Consider the following 16480-nt stretch of genomic DNA (forward strand, 5'->3'; position numbering starts at 1 on the left):
CTAAAGATAGAACCTCAATCAACAGGAGAACCCACAGGGAGGCGAATTTCAACTCAATACACACAATCTCCCCACCCTTTTTTTTTTTGCTGAAGAACATTCGTCCTGAGCTAACATCTGTGTCAATCTTTTGCTGCTTTGTGTGTGAGCCACAGCCACAGCACGACCTTCAATGAGGGGTGTAGGTCCACCCCCAGGAACTGAACTTGGGCGGCTGAAGCAGAGCGTGCCGAACTTAACCACTAGGCCACAGGGCCGGGCCCAGCAATCCCCTATTTTTGAACATAGTGTATTTAAAATTTTTTGTCGGCTAGGTAATATTTCCACATGGTAAAACACTCAACAGCCACAACGTGATATACAGTGAAAAGGAAGCTGTCTTCCTATGTCTGTCCCTCAGCCACATGACAGTCCCCCCACAGCCCACCCCCACACCGAGGCAACCAATATTAGCAGTTTCTTGTATATTCTTCCAGAAATAGTCTGTGGTCTTGTATAGTTTATATACAAGCATAGTACGAGCACACGATAGACTACTCTATATATACTCTTTTTTCGTTCAAAACTGTTTAAGATTATTCTCTATCAGTCTATATAGTGCTACCTTATTCTTTTTCATGAATGTATATACAACTCTTTGTATGACTGTACCATAATTTATTAAGATCCCTCTATTAATGGGCATTTAGGATGTCTCCAATCTTTTGCCATCATATAAAACATGTATAAATACATCTGTAGAATTAATTCCTAGAATAGGAATTGCTGGATTCAGAGATTTTTTTCAATATTAAAATTTAAAAATATTTAATACCGTTCTCCAGTTCAAAATCCAGAAGATACAAAGAGTACATGTGAAAAATCTAACTTTCCTTCCTATCCTTCAGCCTTCTAGATCTATTCCACAAGTCAAGCAGTCTTAGCAATTTCATGTGTATTCTTAAAGAACTATTTCCTTCCCTTTTTAAAAAATACAAACAGTAGCACATTATTATATTCATGATTCTGTGCCGTGTTTAAAAAAAAAAACTTAACAATATATCATGAAAATTGTTCTCAATCAGTGGTACCCAAAGAACTTTTTCTTTTTTCTTTTTTTTTTTTAAAGATTGGCACCTGAGCTAACAACTGTTGCCAATCTTTTTTTTTTTTTTTTCTGCTTTATCTCCCCAAACCCCCCCTGTACATAGTTGTATATCTTAGTTGCAGGTCCTTCTAGTTGTGGGACGTGGGACGCGGCCTCAGCGTGGCCTGATGTGTGGTGCCATGTCCACACCCAGGATCCGAACCCTGGGCCGCTGCAGTGGGGCGCGCGAACTTAACCACTCGGCCACGGAGCCGGCCCCTTTCATTTGTTTTATGGTTACATGGCGTTCCGTTAAATGGATGTGCCATCATTTAATCTGTCCTTTAATGATGGACATTTAGGTTTTTAAACTGTTTTGCTATTGGTACTCATTTAAAATTTTTAATGGATATTGCCAAATTGCTGTTCACAGAGATTGTACCAGTCTCATACCAACAAAGATGAGAGTTTGTTTCCCCTCATCTGCAACAACACAGGGTATCATGAAGCTTTTTGATCTTTGCTCTTATGATAGGTAACACATGATATCTCAGTGTTGCCTTTATTTGAATTTCTCTTATGAGTGAGGTTGAACATTTCTGTAGATGTTAGAGCCATTCATAACTGCTTTACCATACATTATCTATTCCTATATTTTGCCCGTTTTTCTACTGGGTTGTTGGTATTTTGATCACTGATTTTTAGCCACCTTGTATATAATAAGGATATTATCCCCTTGTTTATCATGGGTCATAAATATTTTTTCTAATTTTTAAATTTATCTTTTTACTATGTTTATAGTGTTTTTACCCCATGCAGGATTTTTTATTTTTATCTAATAATATCTATTCACTGTCTATTTAATGTCTATGACCTCTCCTGCTCCAAGATTAAATTATCTCATATTTCCTTCAAGTACTTTTATGGTTTCACCACTTACATATTTGATTCATTTGGATTTTGCTTAGGAATAAAGAGTAAGATTTAAGAATTAAGACAGCGATTCAGCCCTTTAATTTTTTTTCAGATGGCCATGTAAGTTAGACTTGGAGCCTTTTGAGGGTCAGAACCATGTCTGATTCATCTCTGTGTCCTCCACAGCACCTCTCACTAATCAGCAGCACTCACGGAGCATTTACTAGGGCCGGGATATCCACACATCCTTGTGTGAACAACTCCAAAGCCCTTGCACATCCCAGACACTCTTCCCCTCGTAGCACAGCGCCTCGGCCATGGGGTCCCAGTCAATGTTACCTGCATGACTGAATAAATTTCCATATACTTAAGTGGGGCTACATGTTGAGCCAGGTGAGCAAAGCAGAGCAATTCAGAGAACTCAGTCAGGCTAAGTGAATGCCTCTACACACCCAGCATGGTGCTGGGCCACTGCACTGGACTAGCACAGCTCTTCCACTTACCTCTGACCTCCAAGCAAATAGTCTAACTGTTGTGAGCTTCTGTTTTCCTCATCTGTGAAATGGGCTAATAAAACCTAGCTCAGAGGAGTATTGTGAGGGGCAAGTGAGCATTGTCTGCATAAGGACTTTGAAGGACCTCAAGGCGGTGTGCCTTAAGGGATTGTGGTTCAAGTGTGGGTAGTACAGATAGCATTAATGGCACACCTCTATTGTACGTCTTTTCCTGGGAGGGCTGAAAGAAGAGGGGGCGGCTGAACAGAAGACAGAGTTGTGGGGGAAGCACGGGCTATAAGTAGCTATTGCTTTCCTCAAGTGACCATTCTCTGAAGTTCCCTCTGGAGCCACACTAATGGGCACATTAGTATCAGTTGATGAAGTACCATATGCTCTGAAATGTTCTCCCAGCGAGCTTCATGTGAAGCGGCAGGAATTCATGGTCCGTTACAGGAAATCTGCCATGACTTGAGCCTCTTGATCTCCTAGGCTCTGGAAGGTCAGGCTGTGGCCCCAACCACATGATGATGCACAAGACATCACTTGTTTTAAGACGGAAAGTCTGTAAATTCAGCTTATCCTTGTCTGTTAATACCAGGGTCATAAAAGCACCTTTTACTTTTAAAAAGAAAATGTACGTTTTAATAATGGATTATTTTGTGAATGCTCTTGCTGTTTGGTTTCAAGCTAATCAGCATGCGTAACAGTCATTAATCAGGGTCCAGACTAGGAAAATATATCTTCACTGTCATTAATAAGTAAATAGTTTTTCGTAATTCACCACCTTAAATTTACTGTACCTTCAGCATTCCGTTGCAAAAAGTATCATCTCTTTTTATATCAATCTTCACAAAAAAGGAAAAAAGGAAAAAAACAAAGCAGCAGCAGCAGCAGCAGCAGCAGCAGCAGAAGGACCCAAGCTCCACAAACTGTGAAAGAAAAGGCAGACTTACGGTGTCAGGATCTGAGAGTTCCGAAGTGCGTGATGACAGCGCCTTTTATTGAATGTCTACAACACCCCTGATCATATGCTAGGTACTTTGTCCTTATTATTTAATGTAATCCTCACAACACCCTTCAAGGTCAGTATTATCTCTTTGTTTTGATGAGAAAATTGAAAGCTTATGTTAGCTCTCCAAGGTTACGAAGCTACCAAGGGCTGGAGCTGGGATTCAAGCCACATCTGACTGCACAGCACAGATCCTCCCCAGAATATCCATCTGATTCAAAAAGGACACTGAAACACAATGTCGCAGCACATGGTACATAGTAACAAAACATGAATAAAACCTTGTTTTTAAGAAAATCTAGGTCATTGATCTCTCTCCCTATCCTGCGCTAAAGATGAGAGAGAATGCCTCCAAGACTCTCTCTGTGCCTGGAGCCTCTCCATGCACTAGTTTCAGAACTGAGGGTTCTAAAGGAGCCTTCTAATGGAAGAGGGCCAGGCTAGCACTGTCCCTGGGCCCCCCGGTGCCCTGCAGTCAGGTTTGCTCTGCCTTCACCTGTCTGCCACACTGGGCTTCTGTTTAATAGGGTTTGAATCGAACAAAGGATTCCACTCTTCTCCCTTCTGCCACAGTTAGGAAAACACTGATGCAGCTCGATTCTCTGTTTTACACGTGAAGACACTCAGACCCAGAGCAGGCTTGACCAAAATCACCCAGAAAGGGAGGACTGACCCTCTTCTATTTCAGGTTTTCGTTGCTGGGTCACTACAGGGAAACTATTGGGGTGACAACGACGATCACTATGGGAAATATGTTCCAAGAGCCTTTCCAGCTTGTTGACCGAACAGCGGATGGTGGCTGACACAGATTTAAATTCTGGCTGTATCGCCTACTAGCTGGATTATTTTGAACAAGTTATTTAGTCTCACTGAGTCTCTTCATCTGCAAAGTGGACATCCTAATACCGCTTGTTTGAGTTTGTGATAATTAATAGCATATTTAAAACACCTCACATACAATAGGTTTTCCTTCCCATCCTCAGAACCTTGCCATAGACTGTTCTCTCTGCTCAAGAGCTCTATCTTCCTCCCCTGTTCAGGCAGCTAACTTGTGCTCATTCTTTAGTTTCTTTTGTTAGACTCCCTAGGTGTAATCTGAGCTCTGGCACTTACTAATTAAGTGACCTTGGGAAAGTTAGCCTTAGTTTGCTCATCTAATAAAATGGGGGTACTAATAACATACACTTCATAGAATTATTAAAATGAGATATAAGCTGCTTAGAACAGTGGCTAACAAATATTAGGTCTCAATAAATTTTAGCAAGGACAGTTTTTGTGGTCCACAAAATAATTCTGGAGAGCTCTCTTTCCTTCATAATAAGCTATTCACATTGTCTGGAAGCTCATGACATTTACACTTTATTCTTGGAGTTCAGAAATTTCACCAGAACTTGTTTGTAAAAATCCATTCTGCCAATCTCTGTCTTTTAATTGGTGTGTTTAGATTACTTACATTTAATGTAATTATTGAAATGTTAGGACGTCAGTCTGACATTTTATTGTTTTCTGTTTGTTCCCCATTTTTCATTCCTCTCTTTCCTTTTCCCTGCCTCCCTTTGGATTACTTGAGCGTTTTTTAGAATTCCAATAAGATTTATCTATAGTGTTTTTGAATGTATCTCTTTGCGTGGCTTTTTACTTCTTGGTCAAGGATTGAACTACACATGCAGAACTTATCACAACTACTGGTGCTGATATTTGACCACTTCGAGTAAAATGTGCATTTAGGTCCCTTTACCCCCCTCTCCTTTTTAATATAATTGTCTTAAATATTACCTCTATATACACTGAGGACATTTGACAATATTATAACTTCTGCTTTCACCACCAAACATAAATTTAAAAACTCAAGAGGAAAATTATAATCTATTACATTAACCAATATTTTCACCCTTTCTTTTATTTTTTATTCATTGCTGATATTCCAAGTTTCCTTCTTTTATCATTTCCTGTTTGAAGAATTTCCTCTAGTCATCTTTTTAGGTAGGTCTATTGGTCACAAATTCTCTTAGTTTTTCACCTTCATTCCTGAAGGATATTTTTCTAGATATAGAGGTCTGAGTTGACAGTGATTTTCTTTCAGTGCTTGAAAATGTTATGCCACTTCCTTCTGGCCTCTAGGATTTCGAATGAGAATTCTGCTGTCATTTGAATTGGGGTTCCCCTCTAAATCATGTGTCATTTCTCTCTCCTTTCAAGATTTTTTTTTTTGTCTTTAGTTTTCAGAGTATAATTATGATGACTTGGTGTGAATTTCTTTGAGTTTATCCCCTCTGGAGTTTGCACAGCTTCTTCAATCTAGGCTTATGTCTTTTGCCAAATTTGGGGGATTTTCAGCAATTATTTCTTCAACTATTTTTTCACTTCTAGTCTCTCTCTTCTCTCCTTCTTGGATTCTACTGATATGAATGTTAGCTTAACTTTGTTATTTTTTTTTCAGTCTATTTTCTCTCTGTTGTTCAGATTGGATAAATTCTATTAATCTGCCCTTAAGGTTCACTGATTTTTTTCTTCTCTCATCTCCAACCTACTATTCAGCCTGTCTGGTGACTTTTTCACTTCTTTCATTCTATTTTCCAGGTTTATAATGTTCATTTGGTTATTTTTTATAACTTCCATTTCTTTGCTGATAGTACCTATGTTTTCATTTGTTTCAAGAGAATTCATAATTGCTGGTGAAGCATTTTTATGATGTCTGCTTTAAATCATTGTCAGATAATTCTAACATCTGTAGCTTCTCCATTTTTGGCATCTGTTGATTGTCTTTTTCTCATTCAAAGTGAGACTTTTCTGGTTCTTGGTATGATGAGTGATGTTTTTTATTGTATCCTGGACGTTTTAGGTATTATATCATGAGATTCTGGATGCTATTTGAATCTTCTATTTCAGCATGCCTCAGCTGACACTGCCCTGGTGGGTAAAGGGAGCACTCCCCCATTCCCCCTGGGTGGGGATGGAAGTCCAAGTTCCCCACTCCGCCTCTGCTGGCACTGCCCTGTTGTGGAGTGGGAGGTGGGTCTTGTCACCTTAGGGCAGGGGTGGAGTCTAAGTCCCCGACTCAGCCTCTACCGACCAGGGGCTCCATACAGGAGGCAAAAAGAAAACCTAGGGACTTCATTGCCATGTAGTTTCTTGAGTCCTGAGGTCCCTAGCTGGTCTACCTTCTCTCTCTATCATTCATAAGAGTTTCCTTATGTTTGCTTGATACATTATGCCTAGGGGTTTTAGCTGTATTTCGCAGTAGGAATAGGGAGAAATGTATTGCCTCCATCTGTCCAGAAGTGGAATCCAAGGTATTTTTAAACGACTACTGTGTAGCATTCAATAAATTCTTTCTATCTGAAAATTCAATCTCCTTAAAGTCCATAAAGTTTTCTTCTATTACTTCTTTGGTTATTGCTTTGCTTCCTTCTTATTTTTGCTCCATTTGGTACTCATTATTTGCATATCTCCTAGATAGTTCATCTATTTTTAAATATTTTCACTCATAATTTCCATTTCTTTGTATTTTTGTCTTGGTACTGTGGGATTGTTCTCCTTTTTCATCTTTCAGACCATTAAATCAATTTTCAGTGGGGTTCACTCTATTTTTCACTTCCACAATTGAAATGTTTAAATTTAGAAATTGTCTTTTTAACTTCCCCAAACCATTTCTCCTCATTCTTATAATTTCCAATCTCTACTTGAATATGCTTAAAATTCTTATTTAATAAACTTACTTTTTCTTTTTTTAAGCCTATCTCAGTATGAGTCCTCTCTTCTAGTTATTTAGCTTGGTGTTCAAGCTGCTGAGTCACCTGAAATGATCTCTGACCGTCTTTGGCTCCTCTTATCAGCAAGTCAGGCTATTGTGGCCTCTTGGGTAGCAGCAGTTCAGCCATTGTGAAAGGAAAGAAAGATGCCTCTTCTCCAATGGCCTAGTGGTGAACAAGCCTGGTCCGCTGGGTCCACCAGGCTGAGGCAAAGTAGGAGAGGCCTCTAGGATCTTCAGACACTCCTAGTTTGAAGGAGGAATAGTTGGGCTGCTGTGTGTCATTGTGTAGGTTGTCTACTGTACAAGGGTAGCTGGTTGAGAGGATAAGCAGGAGCTAAAGTCCATTTGCTGAACTGTGTGTGTGGCGCTATGTCCACCTGAAGGAAGGGAGCATTATTTTCTCATTTGCACAAAGGCATCTGAGGGGGATGCCTTTTTCTAATCCACATAAAGCTGCTGTATGGGCTACTGGTGGCCCTGCAAGGGGTCGTTTCACCCAACTGAGACATTCCCTTCTAAGGAGGCAAACAGCAGAATCAGGAGTCTTCCCTCACAGGGAGCAGGCAGGGGCAGTTCCTCCTTACCTGCTAAGGGGAGGCACTCAGTTGGGGCTAGCTGGACCCCCAGGTAGCCCCAGAATCAAAAGGCTTCACTGTAGTCTCCCTAGAGAAGCAGGTCCTTTCTAGGCTCCTGGCCTTGGTCCTCCCTGCAATTTTAAACAGTGTGGCAGAGACACCATCCCTCACTGGCTCAGTCTCCCGGGCAGGTGTAAGATCTCCTTTAGGCTCTGCCATCGGCCCCAGCGTCCTCCTCTCTCCATTTGCTGTATGTCACACAGTTGGAGTCACTTCAGCAGGAAGCTGGGTGAGAGAGGCAGTCAGCCACAGGATGCCTTCTCTTTAGAGAATCCCCCGGATAGTCATCCTAACATGGTTTAGGAAATTTCTCCTCATTATGATTCTGTTGCAGTCATCTTTTTCCCCCAAGGATAGAGCTCTGTTACCTAGATAAACTTGAGTTTGAATCCCATTTACCAGCTCTGTAACCTCATACAATCATTTGACTTCTCTGAGCTTGTCTCAGTTTCTTCGTGTGTAAATGGGGATCATGTTTATCCTGCATAACTCAAGTTGCTGTTGAGAAAATAAAAGGAGATGACTGCTCTGTCTGGTATTTACAAACTGTGAAGTGCTATGGAAAAGTAAAGGAGATGAAGAAAGTGGTGATGGAGAAATGGTAGCATCTGCCCCGGGGCCGTGGGGAGCAGAGCAGTGGTGCAAAGCTGCGGTTTCACAGCAGAGTGGGAGTGGGATTGAGCCTGTGGGAACTGGAGCAGACACAGTGGCAAGACCAGGGTAGAGGCACTCTAGACACTGGCCACAACCTCAAGGGCATGCCTTTCTCTTAGGAGCTGATCTCCCAAAAGCTGAACCAGCAGAGGAAAAGAAATTTTTAAAAGAGATGAAAAGAGTAAAAGATACTAACGCCACTGCTATATTTTCAAAGCTGTCCCTCAGAACACTGAAAGATTTATCTAAGGAATGAGATAAAAACCCATCTGACAGGAGACATAAAGAGCTCAAAGATTGTTTTTTAAATTGTGATAATCATTTCCAACTCTATGCAAATGTCTCATCCTTTTCCTCTGTTTCCAACCAAGTCATTAAGTCCTTTGCATTAGCAACAGATAAGAATACCAGTTTTATCAAGGAGCAGAGAATACGATGGGGAAACGGGAAAAGAAATTTGAGCAGACAAGGCTTATATGAGAACTAAAGAATCAATCTCCACTCCCCACTCCTCCCCCAAAAGTAAAAATAGTTCATCTTTGGGAGAATGACTGTGATCGGTGATGAAGCAAGGTTTGGAGAGCGCTGGGATGCTGAGCTCTCTTCACGAGCTTGCTGACAACCGGCTTTCTCGCCTAAAGCCCCATTAGTATTTTCCAGTGACCTGGACAATTCATTTTCAAGAAGTGAGCAGTGAATGTCTGCTGCTGTGTTCTAGAATCTTGGGAGTAAGAACATGTTGCTTTTATGTCAGTTTCTCTCTGCAGAGAAACAATTTACTTGTCCTCAAGACATGATAGAATCCTCACGATAAGCCCCCAGTTTCTTTTGTGGACAACAGCAGAACTTTTCTTTCTGACTGGATAACACTTTACCTTCCTTAATCTCAAAGGATCATCCAGTTTAGAGCTCAAGAGACCTTGCTTGTCACAGGTATCATTCTTTCCTTTTACAGAAGAGTAAACTATGGCCCAGAGAGGTGCTGTGAGTTTCTCATAGCCACACAGCAAGGAAGGCACAGAACTAGGTTCTAGAACTCTAGAGCACTGCTTTTCTATACGCAGCTTACCCCAAGTGCTGGCATGGATCTCAGATAGGGCTATTCCTAATGGTCTTTCTGCAATACTCCAAAGGTCCAGGAGTCTTGGTTCACCAAAGTCTCAATGAAACTGTCTTCATCATAGTTCAGTAATAGGGAGATCTTGAATATTAAAAGTATGTCATCAGTTTATGTGGTGCCAAACTGAGTGTGGTAATAACCCTCTCTTAACCCAACCATTCTGTCCACATCCAGTCTGGATTTATGTTTAAATCACTACACTTCAAAAGACATGAGTCCATGGGAGACACTCGACAATGTTGAATGAATGACCACTGGAGGCCCATCCAGGAATCATGTCCTTTTCGATCTGAAAGAGACCTCAAACGTCATTCTGTCTCATTCCTCCTTTCTTCTGCGGCCTGAGGAGTGAGAGGGGACTTGGGCAAATGGCTGAACAGTACTAGAAATCGCCTCGCCCTTTTTTTCTGTTTCCCAGACCAATGTCCTTTTCTTCACCTGCATTGCTTCTCATTAATTTGATATGAAGGCATTAAAATGGCCAATTTACTTATGTGCTGGTATACAAAATAAATGTTTCTAACATCTAATTTAAAAACACTACTCCATACAAAGAGACAGGGTCAGGTGTTTTGTTTTTTTCAAGCCAGATGGAATTTGATCATTCTGAAGAAGAGTAGAGACTTGTCCTACATCACGGCAGACAGTAAAGCTGAAATTTGAAGCAGTAACCTATTCTATTTTGGGAACAATAGATACGAAGTCAGGAAGAGTTAGGCATTCTAAGAAGGAAATTGTATAGAAAAGCTAACTATTAAGTCAGCTCTCAGAAGTATTTGAATGCAAAGGAGATTAATACAGATAGGGGAAGCTATGGGCACTTAGCGGATGACAAATAGCACACTCAGCCAAAGAGAAAGCAAACTTTTAGCTGAAATGGTACTTATGGGAAATAAATTCAAACCTCAGATGTTTTAGCAGGAAGTCTCATTAGGATGCAACACTGCTTCTCATTATGGGTTATTACATAGTGCCACCAAAAAAAGGAGAGGCGTCTGGGAGGGACAAGGCAGGGCCAAATAGCAATACGAGAAATTTCAGTCTTGCTGCATCCTGCTCTGTGTTAACACTGGGTCCTCTCATGCTATTCTCTCACCCAAAATGACTTCAGAGTGACAAAAGCAGAGATTAAAAGTCATCTATATTGAAATGACAGCTGTTAGGGTAAAACTCTTTTGAGAATCTTATGTATATTTCATTCATCGATTTATTCATTCATTCAACAAATATCTATAGGGTTCCAGGAAGACAAAAATAAATAAGATATTGTCTTTCTCAGGGAGGTCTCAAGAAGACAGACATGTAAATAAATCACCGTAGAGCTGTGTGCTTGGTGCTTTATTTAAAGAACAGACCGAGTACAGCGCAGGCACAAAGGAGGGCTGGGCGGACCTCCTGGAAGAGGGGCTGTTCTTGGGCAGGATTTCAAGGAGGAAGAAGAATCCGCCTGGCAGGCTGTGGTAAAGGAGGGGAAATGAGAAAGGCTCGCGGGGGGGGGGGGGGGGGGGGGGGGGGGGGCAGGCAACGGCTTATCAAAGTATTTAGCACCATGCGATTTAGAATCCCATGTGAATCCCAGTGCAGCTGCTCTAAAGCTGTGGAATCCTAAGTAAATGGCTTCCCTTCCCGGAGCCTCAGTTTCCTCCTCTGTAAAATGAGCATGCTCCTCTTCCCTGCATATATTGATCCTAAGCATGACTAACAGTGCTGGCCAGCAGGCGATGAATGCTGTTTCAGCTCTAGGAAGCCTTTTTAGAACATCCCTAGGTTGCAGCATTCTTATTATGCTCTCTCTGCAGAGCAGGAAATGTAGACCCGAGAGATTATGGAACTTTCCCAGGATTACACAGGTGAACAAGTGGCTGTGTTGGGAACTGAACCCAGGCGGTTTGCCTCGAGACTGTATGTTTTGGCACTATGCTCTGTGCCCTTCATTTCATGAGATATTGTGTGTAAAGCGCTTAACACAGTGCCTGGCACATGGTAATAAGTTAATGAATTAGCACTATTTTTACTATTGTAAAAATTATGTGACCTAGAAACATAAGGTATGCAGTGTGCAGGTATGGGGGAGGTGGAGACGGAGCCACAGCAGTAGCGGGTCAGATGGCTGAGGGCTCTGTGCCACGCTAAGGTGTTAGGGCTTACTTCTTGTCAAGGTCAAGGAGGAACAATAGATGTATCTTCAGCAGGAGAGTGCCTTTTAGATTCGTGGTTTAAAAAGATCACTGGCAGCATGTGGCAGATGAATTACAAATAGGCAAGACTGGAGGCATTTATTACAGCCTCCTCAAGAAATGTTGAGCTCCAACTAAGGCAAGGGCAGCGGGATGAAGAGAAAGACAGAGTTGACTGGACTTAGTGACCAGTAGGGTATGAGAGCCAGGAAGAGAGGAGAGTCGAAATGTTGCCTTGGTGTCCGGGAAGGTGGTGCCACTGCCAGTTGAGATATGGAAGCAATGCAAAAAGGGGTAATTTAGGGGAAAGACGTGAGTTTGGTTTTGGCTCTGTTGAGACTGAGGCACCTGAGAGGCTTTCAGGAGACATCCAGTGGGCAGTTTATGTCCCTGGGTTTGGAGCACAGAAGAGGGTCTGGGCTGAAGCCACACAGCCCATAGAATTGCTCAGTCAGGGTGAAGAGGAAGAAGAGACCAAGAGGGGACAAGAGGAATCTTGGCATGTTAACAGCAGGCAGAGAAGGAAGGCTGAGGGGGAAGAGGGGTCGGAATGGGAACCCCCGGCAGAGTGGGGCCCCAGGAGCCAAAGGTGAAACTGTTTACACGTGAATACATAGCATACCTGAAGACAAGACATTTCTGGCATGGGTAGCTCGGAAATTGCCCTCGGAGAGAGACAGGGCAAAATTCTACAGACAAATTTGTACTCCCTGGACAAAGGGGTGAGTTTTTGTCTTCTTTTCTCACAAGTGCCCTCTTTGGCCTTTAATCTGCATTTGGGAGAGTGATTTGGTTATTAATCTTTATCTACAACACATAATATTTAAAATTAAACTTTATTTAGAGAAAATTGCAGATTTGCATGCAGTTGTAAGGAATAATGTGGAGAGGTACAACACAATTTCTCAGAAGCTTACTTTAGTCCCACCACGGCTCCAGAACTTCCTGTCTCTGTCCGCTTCTCCTAAGGGTGCTTATCCTGGGGCAGACCTCTGTACACCGCAGACCCCAAAGAGTGAAGGGCTCACTCAGCTCAGGGATCTGGTGCAGAGGGGCTGGGGCATTGAGAGAAAAGGGAGTTTGGGAGTAGGTTCCGAGGAGGCCTTCTAGAGACGCAGCCCCTCAGGCGAGCCTGTCTGGACAGAGGCCTGGGTTAGGGACTGGAGGACACAGGAGGTGGGTGCAGGGCGCCTTCTTCATCTAGGCCGGGAGGGCTCCAAAGAGCTGCAATGCTGCTGTGTTTGTTTGTTTGTTTTTAGGAAGACTGGCCCTGAGCTAACATCCTTGCCCATCTTCCTCCACTTTATATGTGAGACGCTTGCCACAGCATGGCTTGACAAGCTCAGCCTAGGTCCGCACTCGGGATCCGAACAGGTGAACCCCAGGCCTCTGAAGCGGAACGTGCGAACTTAACCACTGTGCCACTGGGCCAGCCCGCCGGCCTTTTTTATTTATTTAATTTTTTTATGAAGGACACGTGTTAACACATATTTGTGCACCGTTCCATCACCAGAATGATCTAATGTGCCAATCTGATGGTGACTCTTCCCTGCTCAAAACTCCTCCCACGACCCCCCATTGCCCTGAGAACAGAGGCAGTTCCCTGGCCAGGAACTGGCCCCTGCTGCCTGTGCTTCAGCTCGAGGCTCCTGCCCCTCCCTCGCGACATCTCTCATCTCGGGGTCTTCGCTTCTGCACTTTGGGCCTGGAGGGCTCTCTCCACACTCCTCCCTTTCCTTGGCCAGCCCCATTGCTTGTCACGTTTCTATTAAAGGGCACCCTGTCTAGGAGGCCTTCTTCCCTCATTCAGCCAATCCGGGCACCCGCCATGCCCCGTGCCCTCCCCGGCACCCTGGGATCACACTGTTGTTACAGACACTGCGCTGTATTGACAGTCTGTACGCACTGTATTAACAGTCCACAGACAGTACACTCCATGAAGGCGGGGGCTGTGCTCGATTCAAAGCTACATCCCCAGTGTCTAACACAGGGCACCAACCTAGCAGGTGTCGAGGAGGTATTTCGGGGGGAAAAGAGTTCTTTGACAGATCATGCATTTGCCATGATGGACAGAGAGGTGGTAGGACCGGAGCCAGAGGAGCGGGTGAGACGGCCAGGCTGTCAGAAGAGGGCTGAGCGCAGAATCCCAGGGCACCCCAGCATTTTAGGGCTCTGGGGTTTGAGGAACCCTCAAGGAGACCAAGAAGGAGGGGTCGGAGAGGCCGGAGGAAAGCGGAGAGAGCCCAGCGTCCCAGCCCCCAAGGAGTGTGCAGAGACTGGGGAGGTGATCCGAAGTGCCAGATGTGGGCCCACATCTTCCATCTCCCCTCCGCCGAGGGCCTGCGTCCCCCAGGGCTCCGCGTAGCCGCAGCTCTGCGAAGGGCCTTGGAGTAAGAGAGCGGGGGGAGGGCAGGCGTGAGAAGGGGGTCGTTCCTTGGCACTCTTCTGGGTTGCGCCGCCGCGCTCTGGGCGACCATGGGGAGCCCCTTCCTCTCCGGCCTCAGTCTCCCCGTGGGTACTCGGCGGGTGCTGCGCGCCCAGGCGGGGAGCTGGGGACGGCCGGCGGAGGCAGGGCCGGGTGGGAGCGGACCGCCCACTGCGGCGCCGGGACCTCGGGGCCCGCGAGGCGGCGCGCGGGGCTCCTCCCCCGGCGGGGGTCGCGGCGCCGGCAGCTGGCGGCCCCGCAGCTGCAGCCTCAGCACCTGCCGCGGCCAGACGGCGCGGGCGCGGCCGGCCCTGCGCGCCCCTCGGCTGCAGCGCGGCGCGGGAGGCGGAGCCCAGCCGAGCCCGAGCCGCGCCACTGCCCTAGCCTCGCCCGCGTCCGTGCCAGCCGCCGGGCGGGGCCGCCCTGGCCGAGAGCGTGAGCCCGGGCCGCGTCCGCGCGGGCGGCGCCTCCTCTGCAGGTAAGCGCGAGGTCCGGGCGCCGCAAAGTTTTGGGGGGACTGCCGGTCCCTGCGCCCCGGGCCTGCGCCTCCGGGAGCTGCAGACTGCCTGCCCTCGGCTTCCTCCGCGCCGCCCTTCGCCGTGCGCTCCGCCGGCACCACTGGCCGCAGGGGACCCGCGCCCGCCTCCAGCCTTCGTGTCCCCACTCCCGGCGCGGGGCTCGTCCGCGGGCTCGCTCAGGGCCTGCAATGGTTAAATCTTGACACAGTATCAATGTGTTGCTTAAGTTTTCGAGATCTGCATGGTGTAGTGCAGAAAGCGGCAAACCGCGAGGCGGGGAGACCTGGGTTCAGGTGCTGCCCCGGCCAGCGCCAACTTTCTGAGTGGCCTCCCACCAGCTTGCCCTGCCGGGGCTCGGCCACACCTGGGCCAGGACGGGTTCTCCAGGGACGATCACCTGAAGCACCATGCCAGTATGGCCATTTTGTGAGTCGAGGGGCGCCTCTGAGTATCTCAGCTCCAGGGCTCCTTGGGAGACGCACAGAAGTCAATCTCGGGGGTCACGCCGCTAACCTGCCGCAGCTTTGGCTGAGCTTTAGGAGGGGTGTTGAGTCGGCCTCTGGGCACAGAGGATGCTCGCAGGGCTGGGAGTCGTGGCTCCGGCTCCTGGTGGCTCCTCTGCCATCCGCTGACTGTGTGACCTTGGGCGGCCTAGGGTAGGGGCGTGTGCACTAGATGGCGGTTGAGGTCTTTCGGCTGTAAACTCCGGGAAGCGGCATCTCCGGGTTCCTGTATTTAGGGTCACTTTGGGTAGAGGCAATATTTCACCGAGAATCCACCCAGCACTTGCAAATGTGCATCTAGGAGATAAAGGAGCTATTTGCAGTTGGCTTTGGGAGTCCCGAAATAGATATGGCAAAGATTGGTGAACGCTAGCCTTCCCTCCGTCAGTGCTCTGGACCATCATAAAATATTCAACAGCATAATGATTTGTTTTCAAAGTGGCTTATAGATCAGGAAGCGTTTCTGTTTGATTTGGTTATTTTTGTAAAAACCTCAAAATAGTTGTTTGGGAAAAAATAATGCACTGTTCTAGGGGTCCTGACATAGAGGCCGGGATCTGCTTGTTTCTAGTCTTAAGTGATGATTGGGATGTATTCTAATTAAGACGATTTAAAATCACTCCAGATCAGGCGTCCTTTGGTGGGCAGTCAGTATAGGTGTGGCTGGAGAGGCCTACAGTTGGGCACATGGGTGTTTTCCAGGACAGTGAATTCTGGTGCAGCCACAGCAGAACAGGACAAGTTAGTTAACTGACAGCCTAGAAGGTGAACTCCGTTCCTTTGCCCAATCTCTCATCCCCCTTGGGCTGCAATTAGCGTCTCCCCAGCTTGTGGGTGAAATCTGTTACAATAAAAGGATTCTTATGGAAGTGATCTTATTATTTTATTTCCTTCCTGGACTTCCTGGTTTTAAGTTTCAAGCTTTATGAAATTGGGGGACTAGTGAGAGTGTGCTTTGTGACTGGCGCAGGACAGGGGCAGAGCTGCGGTGCGTGAGTTGGCCTTTCCCGACCTTACTGTGTCGTTGAAGCTAATTTGTCCAGAGCCCTCTACCTCTCGGGTGCATTTGAATCCACCAGTCTTTCCCTCTTCATTCTTCACTGGTTCTGCAGGCACTTTCTCACCACTCATGCAGGAGGACAGCGACAGGAAAAGGCCCTGCCCGCCTGGAGCTGGGGGTCTAGAGAAGAGCAGAGAGGGTCATACC

General features: G+C 45.8%; 1 protein-coding gene across 5 annotated transcripts in view; it reads left to right on the top strand.

The window, feature by feature from the left end:
* Positions 1-16480, top strand: part of FRMPD1 (FERM and PDZ domain containing 1) — a 145398-nt gene that overhangs the window by 34215 nt on the left and 94703 nt on the right. The window contains exon 1 of one of the 5 annotated variants that reach the window (XM_046642724.1): positions 14705-14730. The exons of the other annotated variants lie outside the window; for them this stretch is intronic. The gene's annotated coding sequence lies outside the window, so the exon portion shown is untranslated. Of the gene's footprint in view, positions 1-14704; positions 14731-16480 lie in introns of those variants that run through there. 5 annotated transcript variants of the gene reach the window in all.

This window comes from Equus quagga, chromosome 1, assembly GCF_021613505.1.
Source record: "Equus quagga isolate Etosha38 chromosome 1, UCLA_HA_Equagga_1.0, whole genome shotgun sequence".
In the NCBI taxonomy this organism is placed as follows: domain Eukaryota; kingdom Metazoa; phylum Chordata; class Mammalia; order Perissodactyla; family Equidae; genus Equus; species Equus quagga.